At 42.9% G+C, this 15,899-nt stretch overlaps 1 protein-coding gene across 4 annotated transcripts in view; it reads right to left on the bottom strand.

Moving 5' to 3' along the window:
- Positions 1 to 4,806, bottom strand: part of SEMA5B (semaphorin 5B) — a 487,556-nt gene extending 482,750 nt beyond the window's left edge. For 2 of the 4 annotated variants that reach the window (XM_087950221.1, XM_087950219.1), the window contains exon 1: positions 3,932 to 4,348. The gene's annotated coding sequence lies outside the window, so the exon portion shown is untranslated. Of the gene's footprint in view, positions 1 to 3,931; positions 4,353 to 4,536 lie in introns of those variants that run through there. The other 2 variants (XM_087950222.1, XM_087950223.1) reach the window with 2 other exon arrangements.
- Positions 4,807 to 15,899: the final 11,093 nt, after the last annotated feature.

The following is a 15,899-nucleotide window of genomic DNA, read 5'->3' as shown; positions in this document are numbered from 1 at the left end:
TCCACAAATTAGACTGTCTCAAAATCATAAACTGAGGATAAGAATTACACATCTTTCAAGACTTAAAAGAAAATGCACGTATCGACATGTACAGATTGCCAAGGCACTGTTTGATACTGCCCCCTTATGTCAAGTGAAGCCAACAGCTGAGGCTTACATTCAAACTTTTCCTTAGTTGTGCAAATCCCCAGAAACGTATTGAACAAAATGTGAAGCCATGCCAAAACTGCAGAAAGGGATAATAAACCACAATTCTGAGAATCTCGAGTCACAGTTAAACCTAGATATGAAAGATTTTTATCCTTTGTCATTGTAGTTCCGGATGAAGTCCCATCTCTCTGCTCATTGCAACCAAAGATCCCACTATAAATTAGAACATTGTGCAAGAGTTTCATTACTGCATTTAGCTAATCCTCTCCACTGACGCAAGGGGGGATTGGCTAAATGCAATAATGTATACAAGCATCAATTGCAACACCAAGTAATTGATGCTTGTATACCTGGAATGAAGTCCCATGGACTATAATGGTATTTACTTCTGTACTAGGTGGTGCTTTCAATTCTAAGCTTGTCTCACTTCAATGTCTTGAACAGGATTAGAATTCACTCAAACCACTATTTCTTCCACAATCATATTAAGTTCATTATCGCCACTACTCAAACAAATGCATTTTCTCCAGGTTTGAACAGTTACATCAGACACAAGAAACCTGTGGCCAACCAGAGAACACTGAATTTTATTCTCAGCATTTGATGGTATGAACCAATGTGCCTGAGGTCACAAGTTCTCCACCCATACTCACATTTAAAGAAAACAGTAAATACCACACACAAACCTATGACGAACAATCCCTTTAGCACTAGTTATATGTCAAAGCACTTTTACCAGATTATGAGTCTGTAGCACTCATTTATTGTTAATTGCAAAGACTGAGCAAAAGTAGATTTATTGAATGCCCTGAAAACTACAGAAACCTTCCTGAAAGACCATCCCAGTACAGTCACCTGAACAGATTAACATTCAACTATCAACCTTGTACCTTATATTATAGAACTGTCGGCAGGTATGTTATGAACATGAGGCCAAAGTTGCCCTAAGACCCAAAGAATCCTCATCTCCTAGTATAATATTTGCAAACTTGTTTCGACATCCATAAAATCCAAATTCCAGTGTCAGCAACTCTAAGAAGTCTGAATTTCAACTCCCAGAATTCCCCAGCCAGAAAAATAATACTTCCAGTAAGGAGAGTTAAGAGTTCTCAGGAAGCACACTGTATTCCCAAAAAGCAAAACTGTCTTCCTTCAAAATCAAAAACAAGATTGAGGGGAAAAAATATGTTCAGATATTGTCTAAAGTTGTAACTGAAGTACAAACACAAAGATGCACATACACTCCTGTTAAAAGATGCTAGCACTCCCAAATAATGTTTGCAGTGACTATGATACCACCATCAAAAAATAAACTTTATAACTCACACAACCTTTGCAATAGGGATCAAGAGGTATGCAACTTTAAAAAAAAAAGCTACACAAAAGACTAAACAAAACATTAAGAAAAAAGCTTTTAAATCAAGCTATAAACTAGTCAACCATTCATCTTGCTTCATAAAATGTACACATCTATAAATGCTATGGTGATATACAAGAAAACAGATGACTATTGGCTAAAAACTTAAATTGAAAAAAATCAAGCTTACAATCTTGTCAGAAGCGGCAGCCTTTATCTTTCATGTGAATACCTTGAGGCAGAGTAGCATTGCCACTAGAGGTATTTTATGTTTGGAGCTAAGAGCTGCCCCTTTAAAAAGCACATTCCTTAAAGCAACTCTTAACACAGAATGTCTATAGCAATAGACATCATCTTCCAATCTGTTTCCTACCTCTTATTCAAAATCTTGTTTTAGAATTCCTCAAGACAGAGCCAAAGCACCCTAGCAGGAATGTAAGGTCAACCACAGCCTAAGATACCTGGGAGAACAGCAGAACTGGGGGGGTCTGCTGTTCTCTGTTACAGCAACACACACTGCAAGACTGAACACACAGCTCTCCCTGAACTAGTTTATTCTTCAGAGACTATTAATCATAAAACAATCTGAAAGGGGAGGGAAAAGTTGTCATGGGGGAGTCAGTAAGAAAAACTAATGATTCAAATAGATGCTGCATCTATTTTAAAACTCTGAGTAATTTGTTTGAGCATTAGCAGATTTCACTTCCCACCCCACGCTTCCAGTGTGCAACTGCAATACTTTTCCTTGGTTGCCTTATTGATCTGACATAAGGAGCAAGTTAACAAGGAACGGTGAGGATGAACAAAGCCTCATCAAGTCCACCCCCTCATAGCTATCAAGAGCTTTTCTTTCCAAGATCTCTGTCCCCATTCAACAGCCAAGGTTGGATTCTTTCAAAAGAGGGGCTCAGCCAGGTTAGCTAGCCTCTGTCTCAAACTTCAGAGCTGCCTTTCCTGCCCTCTATGACAAGAGAACAGGAGGATAGTTTGGGTGGGTGGGAGGAGGGATTTTTACTTTCCAATCAGAAACAGAAAAAGGAGGTTAATTTGGAACAGAGATTCAGTTTCGACACTCCTGTTCAGGAAAACAAAAAGTAAAATAAAATCAAGGGCTGGGACTGAAGGACACAAAAGCAATGAAATGTTAAGAATTTAAAAAGCAAGAATTGTGTTGCCTCAAACTTCCCATTTTCTCTCCCATCACTCCAATCAACTAAGTCTTTGGGGGGAAAGCAATTTATTTATTTTTTTCTGCCAGACTGGAAAGCTCTTAACTGCCCACCACCAGGCATGGTGTGTTGACATACCAAGTCAGAAGTGGAACTGTTCAGGAATGGAGACCAACAGATTTCTTAGGTGAGGAGTTAGGGAAATAAAAAAGGCATTTGGACCATTGAAGGAGAACGTTTATGCATGTGTGGAGTGGGAGAGGAAGGTGGTGCAGGTCTTAAATGTATTAGACTCCATTTGAGGTATTTTCTTATTTCTCCCCCCCACACACACACACACTCCAATTCCCCTTCCTCTTATTTCCAACAATGCATGAAACCAGAGAACCATGCAAGCTTCTCTGCTTCCCTCTGCTTTTGATCTTCATCAGGACGTGAGCAGAAAGTTAATGGGGCCAGCCCTACCACAAAGGCAAATTACCATCCGAACACAACACAACAAAACCCCAAAAATAAAAAACCCCAAAAGCAAAAAAACAAAAATCTTCTGCTTCAGAGCCGACCTTTCTCCCCAAAGGCATCCCCCCTCTCTCTGCTCAGCATCCCCTCAAGCTTTCTTACTGCTTGCAGCCCCCCCGCCCTCGGCCCTTCCCTAATTCACGGACGGAGAAAGAATCCTGCGATTTAAATGGAATTAGGCAGCGCTAACCAAGCTGCCGGCGATTGGGGAGTCTTAAAACGGCTGCAAGATCACCATTGCTAAAGCTTTTTGTGTGTTTTTTTTCCTTCCCCTAAACCCGAAGGGGAATTTGCCGCGGGGCCCCGTTGCTCAGATGCGTTGCGACCGCGGATCACAACGCATCCCAGGAATCATTCAGAAAAAAAAGGAAAATAAAAACCCGATCCATCCCTCCATCCTTCCTCCTCCGACGCCTTTGTTTGTTCCCAACGATCCGACCAGAGAAAAGGCGACGCAACAACATCCAGCAAAGAAAGAACAAACAAAAAACAAAAAACGGCAGCCACCTTTTTCGCCCAAGTCGCGCTTCAGACAAAAATGCTTTGCGCTTCCATCCTTTCCCAGCGACAGACTACGCCTCCCTTCCTCCTCCTCCTCCCCCCCCCCCAAACTCAAGTTCCTAAACTTTACAACTTCCTCCTCCACTTTTTTTCGGGGGGGGTGTTAGAAGAGAGAGAGAGAGAGCTCCCACCCCCCATCCCCCTCGCAGACAAGAGGGGATGGCATGCAACTCACCCTTTGTGATGTCTCCCGGGCGACGGCGCACAACTGTTCACCCGCACATCTTTTGAAACCAAAGCCTCTCAAACCGGAGCTGAGGAGCAGGAGAAGAAAAAGAAGAAGCGAAGAAAAAGCAAGAAAGTCCCGGCGGCGACCGCGTGCTCCCAGTAGCCACCTTTGACGTTCCCTCTGAGGCGAAAACCCGGAGCGAGCGGGCAATATCCCACCGCCAACTGCAGTCGCCCGGGAGTCGCCGTCCTCCTCCTCCTCCTCCCGCTCGCTCGCTCGCTCCCTCCTTTTCCAGCCAAGGAGCCGTCCACTCTCCTATCAGAATCGCTTCAACCTTCTCCATCAGGAGGGGAGGAGACGGAGAAGGAAGGAGGGAGCAGCGAGCCAAGCCAGCGAAGGGGGCCGCCTGCCCCACACGGGCTGATGTCAACTCTCCTCTTTTTGAAGAGTTCAACGCGGCACTTTGTCGCCCGCAAGCCCCCCTTCCAGTTATAAGGCGAACCTGGGCGACTGCGAAACGTTGCGATTTCCAGAGGCAGCCAACAAACTAACGCCCGGTTTGGAGAATTTAACGCGCATCTGTCTATATTACAATTACAAATAGAGCTTACCTCACCGCTTTAATCCTCAACGGAGATTTCTCCTGTCGTTGCCTCGATTTGCCTTTTCCCGCTTCTGCGCCCTGGAATGATTCGCTTCGTCTATATGGAATTAATCCCTCTTTTTCTTTCTTTCTTTTTTTCTTTTCCACCCAGGAATGGCGGCGCGGGCCGATTTATAGACGGGTGCGTGCCCGAGGGCAGAAAGAGGAAAGAGAGGGAGAAGCCGCCGGGGTGTTTCATTTCCACTCCTCCAGCGTGCGTGTGCGACGCGGATGGTGAAGGGCAAAGCTTAAATGCATTTAACTGCTGGTGCAAAACGGCGTTTAAACCGTTTATGGCCGATTACCTTTACCTGTCCCGGGAGGACCGGCAGAGAGGGAAAAATTTCCATCCAGCAGGACGTCCGAGGCGGGCTTTTTCTGCTGGGACCCCCCCTCCCTCTGGAACATCGTCCTTCCCGAGGGGAGGTTTAGCCCCAAACCTTTTTTTTAAACCCTCAAAACATGTTTCCCCCAGCAAACCTGGGGACTTGCTCTTTACCTCGTTATTACATTCTTTTTAATGTCATACTTCCCCTTCGCGCTCTTGCTTTACTTTGTTGTTTTATTTTTTGGAAGAAAAAAAGTAGTTTTACAGAACGTTCTTAATTAGTGGATTTATATTACGCCTCCCGGAATCACTTTCGTGTGACAGGGGCGGCCATATAAATTTGACAAATAAATGCCTAAAAACCGACCTCCTCAATTTCCAGGGAGTGCAAACGTGACCTGGGCCAAAGGGGGAGGGTGTGTGTGTGAGGAAAAAATGGGGGGCTCTTCTGGTGCCCTAAGAGAACGGGCGCTTGCAGAAAGTTGGATAAACTCCCTTTCGTTGCTTCTTCGGTGCAAGCGCAGGTGAGCACTGTGGCAATCCGTTTGCAAAAGGAAAAAGCCGAAGATTTCAGGCTGCAGGAGAAAGCTGACCCGTAGAGGGCAGTAAGGGACCGAGAAACGTCCGCTCTCGGCCCAGGTTTGGAAATGGAATACAAAGAGGCCACTTTAAAGAAACTTAAGAAGAAAGTACTTCTTCCTGATCAAGAAGTACAAATCAAGTTAAGACACTGGTGAACTCTGATTAAAACCTAATTAAGAAGGTATATAACTTCTTACTAAATTTAAAAATGGTTGAACAAATAAAAGACACAATGGTACAATGGGGGAAAAACTTTGGCTATAACATAGATCTAGAGAAATGGCAAAATTTATGAAAAGGGAACTATAGATTAACAGTAGCAACTTCTTATTAAAAAAATTCAGATAAAATATTTTATAGGTGGCATTTACCCACCTGCTAGATTAGCTAAAATGTTTAAAAATATGTCTAGCAAATGTTGGAAATGTAATTTAAAAAATGGGCACATTTTATCATATGTGGCGGACTTGTGTTAAAAAAAAAACAATTGGGCAAAAATACACAGATGGCTAGAAAAGATAACAGGGAAACATGTAGATTTTAAACCTGACCTGTTTTTATTGGGGATGATGTCAGAAAAATGGGATAAGGAAAGTATGTATTTAATATTACATGTCTTAACAGCAGTAAGGATTATCTTCACACAATATTGGAAAAATGAAGAAACACCGCAAGACGAAGAGATAATTAAAGAGATACTAGATTGGGCAGAAATGGATAGACACATTGAAAATTAAACAGAAAGAAGACACAGAATATTATCAAAGATGTAACTTATTTTATCAGTGGTTGGAAAAAAGGGGCGGAAATTAAAAATATAATCTGTATTGCTAAACAAATTAAATACCCAGACAACACAATGTTTATTAAGCACTAAGAAATGTAATTAATAAAAAATAATAAATTTTATTTTTTTAAAAAAGTACAAATCAAGCAAAAGGGCTTGATGATGAAAGACATATTTGCAGCAAGACGGGCCTTCAAGCTGGATCTTCAAACTGATTTGTTGTGGGGAAACTAGGAGGAGGAGGAAGAAATATTAGATGTGTTTGCTCCCTTGAGTTATAATAAAAGCAGGATAAACAAAAAATTTCCTCTTGGCATTGTACCAGGAGGTATTTGGCAAGCAGCAAATGGACTGTCTGGCCACTACAACTACTATTCCATACAATATTCCATACTGACAAACATCCTAACTGCATCTACTTGTGGGCAAATCCAGGGAAGCATCTCTCGACAATCCCAACTTTATTTTAACTTGGAAATACATTTTCCTCTTTTCAGGTTTTCCTAAAAATTTAGGCAATTTTAGTTGCCTTATTAAATCAGGAATAAAATTGCAACTCAAAGAAATAATTTCCTTCAGATTTGAAGGCCGAGGGCTAGCCATCGGCATAAAACCCACACCAGAAATGAAAAAAATGCATTTTGCTCCATGAAGCAAACACTCTGTGGTTTCAAATGTTGATAGGATTTGTAGTGGGTTGTGATGCGGCTAAAGTGAAACCAGACGATTTAGATTGGTCTCGGAATCCACTGAGGCAAATCCAAAGGCATTTTAAAAAGGAAATAGGGCTCACGGATGCTACATTTCACCACTACTAGTGGTGGGATTCAGCTGGTTCACACAAGTTTGGGCGAACTAGTTGTTATATTACCCATCCAGCGCTATCAAAGTGGATCCTGGGTGCTGCACTGTAATGGAGAAGGCCGCTTTCCCTCCTCCTTCCCTCATGTCGGCTGCTCCATTGCCCGTTTCTCCATTGCAGTGCAGCGCAGCCCCCAGGATCCATTTTGATTGGGGGGGTAATTTAACAACCAGTTCACCAAGAGCCAGGTTGGCTGTTGGGGGAAGCTCGTCCTGCATGTGCAGCGGAGCTGGAGGATGGGGATTGGCCACAGCTCCCACAACAGCCAACCTGAACCTTGGCGAACTGGATGTTAAATTATTTGAATCCCACCACGGACCACCGCCCGTGTCTTGTACCCATCCAAAGACTTTGCCCTATGTCTCTGCACCAAGTACTCTGATTCCCCTACCACTTTTCAGTTGCCCCCTTGCCGCTCTGCTGCCATTCATGGCCCTTTCTCCCCACTGTTTGTCAATCCGAAACACCTTTTCCAGAATATGCTGTCCCTCGTCTTTACACAGACCAAACACAGATGCTCTGGATCAGCGGTGGGATCCTACCTGTTCCACTATTGGTTCAGTGATCGTGCGCATGTGTGCGCGCACCTAATGCACATGCCCCTAATGCGCACATGCAGCTTTCCCCCACACCAACTGAGGCCTGCAGCGCCAATCAGCCGAGAGGATAAAGAAGAGGAAAGTGCAGGGGTGGGTGAGAGGGATGATGATCCTGCACTTTTCTTTCTCCTCTCAGCTGCTTGCTTTTTTTTTACTACCAGTTTGGTTGAACCGATCTGAACCAGTAGCATCCCACCACTGCTCTGGATACAATCCTGCCTGATCCTTGTGCAAAACATTTGGCCCTCCTTCCATGACTGGGCTGGTAGATTGTATTGAAAGAGTTTCCATACTTAAAAAGAAAAACCTAAAAGACAACTATAGAAGTTCAGGTGGACCTCGATTAACAACTGTAATCAGGACCTGCAACTCTGTCACTGAGCAATGCAATGGTAAAGCATAATGAGCATAATTAGACTTACAATAGCTTTATTGTCACTTTGAATGTACGCTAATCGGCATACAGCAAAAGTACGTTGCATACAGCAAAAGTACGTTGCATACAGCTCTCAAAGGGTCTCTACCTCTAATATAAACATAAACATGACAAAATAATAAATAAACAAAGCACATACCCATATATATTATATGACATTGGAGAAACAACACAGTCTAGTTCGGATGTATACATGTACATGGTGAGAGAAACAAATCTTGCACATTTACCAGATGGATGGCATAGGGAAAAAAGCTGTTACAGAATCTGGAAGTCCTGCTAGAAATACTTTGAAACCTCCTCCTAGAGGGGAGCAACAGAAACAGACCATGAAGTGGCTGTGTGGGGTCTCTAACAATGCTTTGAGCTGTAAGCATATAGCGCTTATAAGCAGTATCCTGAATGACAGGAAGTGAGTTTCCTATAATCTTCTCGGCTGTCCTTACCACTCTCTGAATGGACTTTCTATCAACTTACAATAGCAGTTCCAGTTGCTGTTATTAAGCAAATTCCACACAGGTAATAAGCATGATATTATACAGTTGCCATTTGCAACCTCCTACCAACTCCTTTATTGACTTTGCTTGTTGGAAGCCAGCAGGGAAAGTTGCAAATGGCAATCACTTAACTAGGCAATGCTGCAACAACTTTGAAAACTAGCAGAAGTCTCATTCAGAACTATAATACAGGTAGTTCTCGACTTATGACCATGATTAGCCCAAAATTTCTGTTGCTAAGTGAGACATTTGTTAAGTGAGTTTTGCCCCATTTTACAACCTTTCTTGCCACAGTTGTTAAGTGAATCATTGTAGTTGTTAAGTTAGTAACAAGTTCAGTGAATCAGGTTTCCCCATTGACTTTGCTTGTCAGAAGGTCACTGTGATGACCCAGGGTGGGGTACAAAACAAACACGGTCACAGAAAACAGGTGAAGCCCCTTTTATTCCTTCAGTTTGCTTCCAAGCTTCGAATATCTTTGACGGAAAACAAAAAAACTCCCACACAGTTACACAAAGAAGGAAAAAAGGAACACAAACCAGGCAAGATAAGGGCTGGAGGATGTCCACAGATAACACACACTGGGAAGGACGCCAAACTCAGAGAGGAACTATAAACTAGATATATTTACACGATTTGTTTCCAGCGTTTGCCAGTACGCAGGTCCAAACTCTTATTCAGTTGTCACACCTGCAGCCCATGAAGAGGATCAAGGCCCTTTCCTCCCGAGGAGACCACGTCTCTCCTTTATCCTCTCCTCCCTGCGTGCCTTAGGATGGAAAGGGGATGGGCCTGGGTCCTCCTCTGTCTGCTCAGCCAGCCTCTGCCCTTCCCCAGCCTCCTCCACAACCTCTGGAGCCACACTTCCACTTCCTGTTGGCTGTTCCTCCTCTCCCTCAGAGTCAGTCTGCACCAGGGGCATGATAGTCGCAAAAGGGGATCACACAACTCCGGGACATTGCAACAGTCATAAATATGGGTCAGTTGCCAAACATCTGAATTTTGATCACACGACCATGGGGATGCTGCAACGGTGGTAAGTGTGAAAAATGGTCGTTAAGTCACTTTTTTCATCACTGCTGTAAATGGGCTATTGTAAGTCAAGGGCTACCTGTAACTTTGAACAGTCATTGAATGAATGGCATTAAGTGAGGACTACCTATACAAGGTTTATAAATGGAACACCAGGAACTCTGCCTTCTCTCTAAAACAGGGGTGCCAAACTCAATTTCATTGAGGGCCACATCAGGGTTGTGTTTGACCTTGGGGGTTGGGGTGGGCGTGGCCCGGGTGGGCATGGCCAGCTCAATGTCACTCAGGTCAGGGGCACCTGTGGCAGCCCAAGCACTCTGCCAACGAAAACGGGCTCCCGAGCTCCGTTTTCTGCTGTGATGGCCTTCTGCAACCCACTGCCAGTGAAAATGGAGCTTGGGAGGACCGCGCTCCATTTTCTCTGGCAGAAGCACCACGGGCTGGCCCAGCGAGCCAGATCTAAGTACCCCGCGGGCCGATCTGGCCCACGGACCTTGAGTTTGAACCCCTGCTCTAAAAAAATAAAACTCCCTCACCCAAAAACGGGGCCAATATCTCAAAGTACATAAACCCATCCACAGAATATATACCATGGCAAGGTGTTCCATATGCCAAACCAGAAATCCTGCTTGATAAATTGGCTGATTCGCTTTTCAGATGATGTCAAAAGCCCCACAAATCATACCCTGGCATGCTCTGTTAGGTTGAGCCAATTTATAATTTTTAAGATCAGAAAGGAAGTTTCTTAATTTTTCTTTACCTCATACGAAGGAGACTGCAAAATGAAAAGCCAGTTTCTAAGATTTCAAAGCAGAGGAAACAATAGCTTTTCTTTTCTTTTTTTCTTTTCTTTTCTTTTTCTTTATTCTTTTGGGATATAAAATATTCAGGTGATATGGAAGGTAGTTAAAAGAAAATATTAGACAGCATTTCATAGCTCATTTCTTGCCAAATTTTCCAGGGATAATAAAAGGCCCCAGAAGAAGCAAAAAGCTTTCCCCGGGTTCCACCCGCCCCCGTGTGTTCACTTATCTCAATCCAAGTAGAAACCCTGAAGGGCTATAACCCAGGAGACAAGTAAGTATTGTTTCTCTTCTTCATTTATATGGCAGTAATGGCTTATGGGGCTTCTTGGCCATTTGGGGGCAGCAAGCAAAACATCAGTTTCCATTTGTTCTCATAACAATAAAATGCTTACCTATTTTACACATACTGCACTTCATCCAAAACATTAAACCAAAAAAGAAAAGAAAAAAGACCTGGGGACAACATTTATAGAATATGCAAACCATGGTTAGTTTTAATCTTTTTGTGTGTCATAGCTTGGTATACAATCAAGTCACATTCGTTGGTTTGTAGCTCAATATGTTAAACCGTATGAAAAATATGCCATGGTCTCCAGTATACATGCTGGAGTGAAGCCTATGCTGAGATAGAAAACTCTGAGTTCAAGTCCTGCCTTAGCCATGAAAAGCTGCTAGGTAACTTTGGGCCAGTCACTCTCTCTCTTAGCCCAACTTATCTCATTGTGTTGTGGGGGAAACAGGAAGATGTGCTGGACATGTTCACTGCCTTGTGTTATTGGTAAAATTAATAAAGGCAGGATACGAACAAACAAATAAAACACACAACCCAGGGAGTTGTCTTTCCATTGGACAGTAGGAGCACAGAGTCATAGAGTCTAGTTTGTTTTTAGGGGTCTTCAAGGTAGTCTTGAAGACATCACATGGTGAGTGCCTGGTCTACAGGTAATCCTCCACTTACAACAGTTCATTTAGTGACAGTTCAAAGTTACAACGGCACTGAAAAAAAGTGACTTGTGACCATTTTTCACATTTATGACTGTTGCAGCATCCCCATGGCCATGCGATTCACATTCGGATGCTTGACAACTGATTCACATTTATGACGGTTTCAGTGTCCTGCAATCATGTGACCCCTTTGTGCATCCTTCTGACAAGCAAAGTCAACGGAGAAACCAGATTCATTTAAGAACTGTGCTACTAATTTAAGTTCTGCAGTGATTCACTTAACAAATGTGGCGAGAAAAGTTTTAAAATGGAGTAAACTCACTTAACAAATTTTTCACTTAACAATATAAATGTTGGGCTCAGTTGTGGTTGTAAGTTGAGGACTGCCTACAGTTCCTGTAATTTTCTTGACAAGATTTCAGAAGTGATTTACCCTTGCTTGCTTCCTAGGGCTAAGAGAGAGTCACTACTGTCCCAAGGTCACCCAGCTGGCTTTAGGCATAAAAGCAGCAGGCCTAGAACTCACAATCTCACTAGCCTGATGCCCTATATCCACAACACCAAACTGGCTATCTCACCATAGAGTAGAAATCTGTAAATGACTACTTTCTTTGTCTCCAGGCTTCAGGTCTCAGAACATATGGACAGGCATCTTGTCCTGAAGCACCTGGCAGCACAGCTGCGCGTGGTTAATATTTACTAATGGCTTTTCTCATCTTTCTCTTCATAGCTGGCATGAGGTCTGCAGCCATGCTGCTTCCTTCCTTACTAATGGAAAAATGATACCGCCTGCCATGCAACGGCTTTAAAAGGACACCCACACTGGATTTCCCTGATATTTTACTCATTTCCACTTCAAAGTTTTTAAGTGGGGGAACCAAGAGTTGTTCCAAGTATTTCACTTCATTATCTGCTGCAAATGAAGCATGTCAGAGAAAATTTAGAATTTCACAAATTAAAAAGTGCCATGGGGCCTCGTCATGTTTTCAAACTCGGTTGTTGGAGAATACTTCTGAGAATATTTTGGATAGCCAAGGAAACGAACAAATCAGCTCAAAATTCTTCCTTGTGGCAGGCTCAGATTATCATATTGTTGTTGTGGTTCGCCGGCAGTCTGTGCAGATGGCAGTGGAATCGGACAGTGGGGGAGAAAGGGGACCAGTCAGGGAGTCTGGAGAGGACTCGAACCAGAGTCCTATGTCCAATGCAGAGATGGGGCCAGCACCATCTGGGAGTGGGGTGCTGCCTCTGGAGCCTTCGGAGCTGGCACCAGCAAGGCAGAGGACCTAGGGCGGCCTTTTCCCAGTGCACGTGTGCATAGAGCTGCTAGAAGGCGAGAGCAGCTGAAACAAAAGGCGCAACTTGGGAGTAAGGCTGGGAGGTGATTGGTCCTCCCATAAGGTATAAAGGACATGCAAAGATGATGAAACCTTTGCAGGAAGCAAAGTCGTTCATTCGGTTCAGACTCATTCTTGAAGCTCTTTGTACTTCGGTTGGTTTTCTTTCTAATTAATTTGACACTTCTGTTATTGGCAGCACTTCACAGGAAAGCAAGGTGGATGCTTATCTCAAGGGACTGTTTGAGATTAATTACCGGCTGGGAATGAAAATAATTCCCAGTGTTGCAATAAAACAAGACTTGTTTTTAAGATAAGCATGTGCATAATTACGGTCTCGGGAGCCTTGGCCAGAACAATTATCTAGATTAGGGATGTCAAATAACAAGGCCCACCAGCTGGACTCAGCCCACGATGTGTTCAGATTCGGCCCACAGTGCCATTCTGGAAAATGTAGGGGGCCAGCCTGCATCGCTTCAGCCCTGTCTACCAATGCAAAGAGGAAACATCGGGACAGCAAGGCTTCGGCCCAGTTTACCCAATGCAAAGTGGAAACATGCCAGAAGTCTGGGGAGTGGTGTCAAGATGGCCACGCCCACTCAGTTGACCACACCCACCCAGTTGGCCATGCCCCCCTGGAACCCCTGAGGTCAACCACAGCCCTGATGCAGCCCTCAATGAAATTGAGTTTGACACCCCTGATCTAGATCATTCAAGGAATCTATAATGCAAGGAAAAAATAGAAGGAAAGAGAAGATGATGACCAGATGCAAGGTGACTGGACTCAATTATAATCAGGAGAGATGCACTGTTGGAAGAACCAGGATGGGGAGAAATCATCTGGAAAAGAATTTATCTGTGGTCACTAAATCGACATTGATCTGATGGCACATAATCACTCAGTGGTGCTTTAGGAACTTATACGAGCTACCTCAGGCTGTTAACTTAACAAAGTGTGGTACTTAGCTGTTGAAAGGTAAATATTGTTCTTTAAATAATGAATGTGCCCTGAAATGGCATGCAAGCCAATAGAAACAAAGTACATTTGCAGGAATGAGAACCGTTTTCTCACTATACATTTCCTAGGCACTTGTATGAATGCAATAACATATTCATACAAGCAGTATGACTCCACTGTTACAAATGTACCTTATATCCCCCGAAAACAGATTTTTGACCATAAATGTTTGGTTTTTTAATTCATTTAATTAATTTCTTCTTTTTTATTTCATGACTTTTACATTATGCATTTCAAAATTTGCTTTAGACCTTGGGTTATATCATTGTTTCCAAGTACCAAAACATATTCATTTGTCCAGGCCAATTATCCTATTTATGCAAAAGAATACATTTATAAATAAACATGAGATTCAGTTTTTCATCCACTAGATGGAGTTAGTGTGTCCCTTTTCTATTTTCCAGAGCAGGAAAAATAATCTGGATATTTTATGTTAGTTGTTTATTTTTGTTTTGCACTGTTACAAAAGAGCAGCAATTGGATAATGTGTGTGTTTGGGTGTGTGTCTATGTGTGTGTGCATGTGTGTAAAAAAGATTTCAGGTACAGCTGAATTTAAATTCTTAATTTCATCATCAGAACCTAAGCACGTAGATTTGAGATTCCCATATCCCTTCCAATTCAAATTTTAGGAGCCATAGACTTTAGTGGGTATTAAAAGATGAATACAATTGTACAGTATTGTTATGTTACACTATGTTACACTATATTATATATATTATTATATTTATTATATACTATATATTACATAACATCATATATTACATTATGAATATAATATGTTTAATATATTATATTATCATATAGTACAATTAGAAGGCTAGATCAAATAATCACTGAAAGCGATGGCACAAGGCAGTTCTTATTTGCGTATATTTTTGCCTGCTGTACAAGAATAAGACATTCTGACTGCTGGTCCAGCACAACCCTTGAATCTTGTAAGACAGAAAGAATTGTGAGATGTCTTACTGAGGGTCCAAACAGCAGCCTCTCTGCCAGAAGAAAGAGGCTTCAGCAGAAAGCTTTTTATGCTATTATCTGCAAATTAATAGGAAACATTAGATATCTTGGAATGTTGATAGGATCCCAAGTTTGTACTGATTCCTTACAGAGAACTCAAAGAATCAGCTGAACAACCCCATATGCTAAGAAGCATCTTTATTGAGCATTATAAGGCTTGGCACATAGACCAAGTCCAGGGGATGGCCAATTAGTCACTATTACAAGGCAGTAAACCCAACTCAGCCTGTGCCATTTCCAAATAAATGCAGGTTGGCTCATCCTGTGCAAAGGGAAACAAGGAGGTATTACCTGTTATGGTTCGCCGGCAGTCTATGCAGATGACAGAGGTATCGGACAGTGAGGACGAAAGGGGACCAGTCTGGGAGTCTGGAGTGGACTTGGATGAGGGTCCTGCATCCGATGCAGGGATGGAGTCAGGACCATCTGGGAGTGGGGTGCTGCCTTCAGAGCCTTTGGAGTCTGACAGCAGCGAAGCAGAGGACCCAGGGGAGCCTTTTCCCAGTGCGCGTATGCACAGAGCTGCTAGAAGGCGAGAGCAGCTGAAGCAGAGGGGGTGACTCGGGAGTAAGGCTGGGAGGTGATTGCCCCTCCCATAAGGGATAAAAGTAGACCTCAATGATGAATGCTTTGCAGGAAGCAAAGCAGTTCAATATATTCTGAGTCTTTCTTGAAGCTCTGTGTATTCTGGTCGGTTTTTTTCTGCTCCTGTTATAATTAATTTGGATACTTCTGTTTTTGGCAGCATTCCACAGCACTGACAGGAGTGTGCTTATCTGTTTAAGTTAGTTTTGGCTGTGAATGAAAATAATTCCTAGCGTTGCATTAAAATAGGTTTTGCTTTTAAAACAAGTTTGTATTAATTACCAGCTAAATATTTTCCTTGCACCACAATGCATTGAACAGGAAAGTTAAGCCTTGTCTGTTACAGACCAAGCCACTTCATAATAAGAGAGAAATACCACTGAAGAAGGGGTAGGCGCCTTTTCATGGCCAAAGAGTACTTGTCAGATTGTGGGACAGGGCATGAAGCAATAATGGAAAATGCAACCATGTCATTTGTAACAGGCGAGGGATGTTGTC

Source organism: Notechis scutatus, chromosome 1, assembly GCF_049901735.1.
Source record: "Notechis scutatus isolate UNSWTSFEM ecotype Mainland chromosome 1, rNotScu1.2, whole genome shotgun sequence".
Lineage (NCBI taxonomy): Eukaryota > Metazoa > Chordata > Lepidosauria > Squamata > Elapidae > Notechis > Notechis scutatus.
This window is presented reverse-complemented; position numbering and strand designations above follow the sequence as displayed.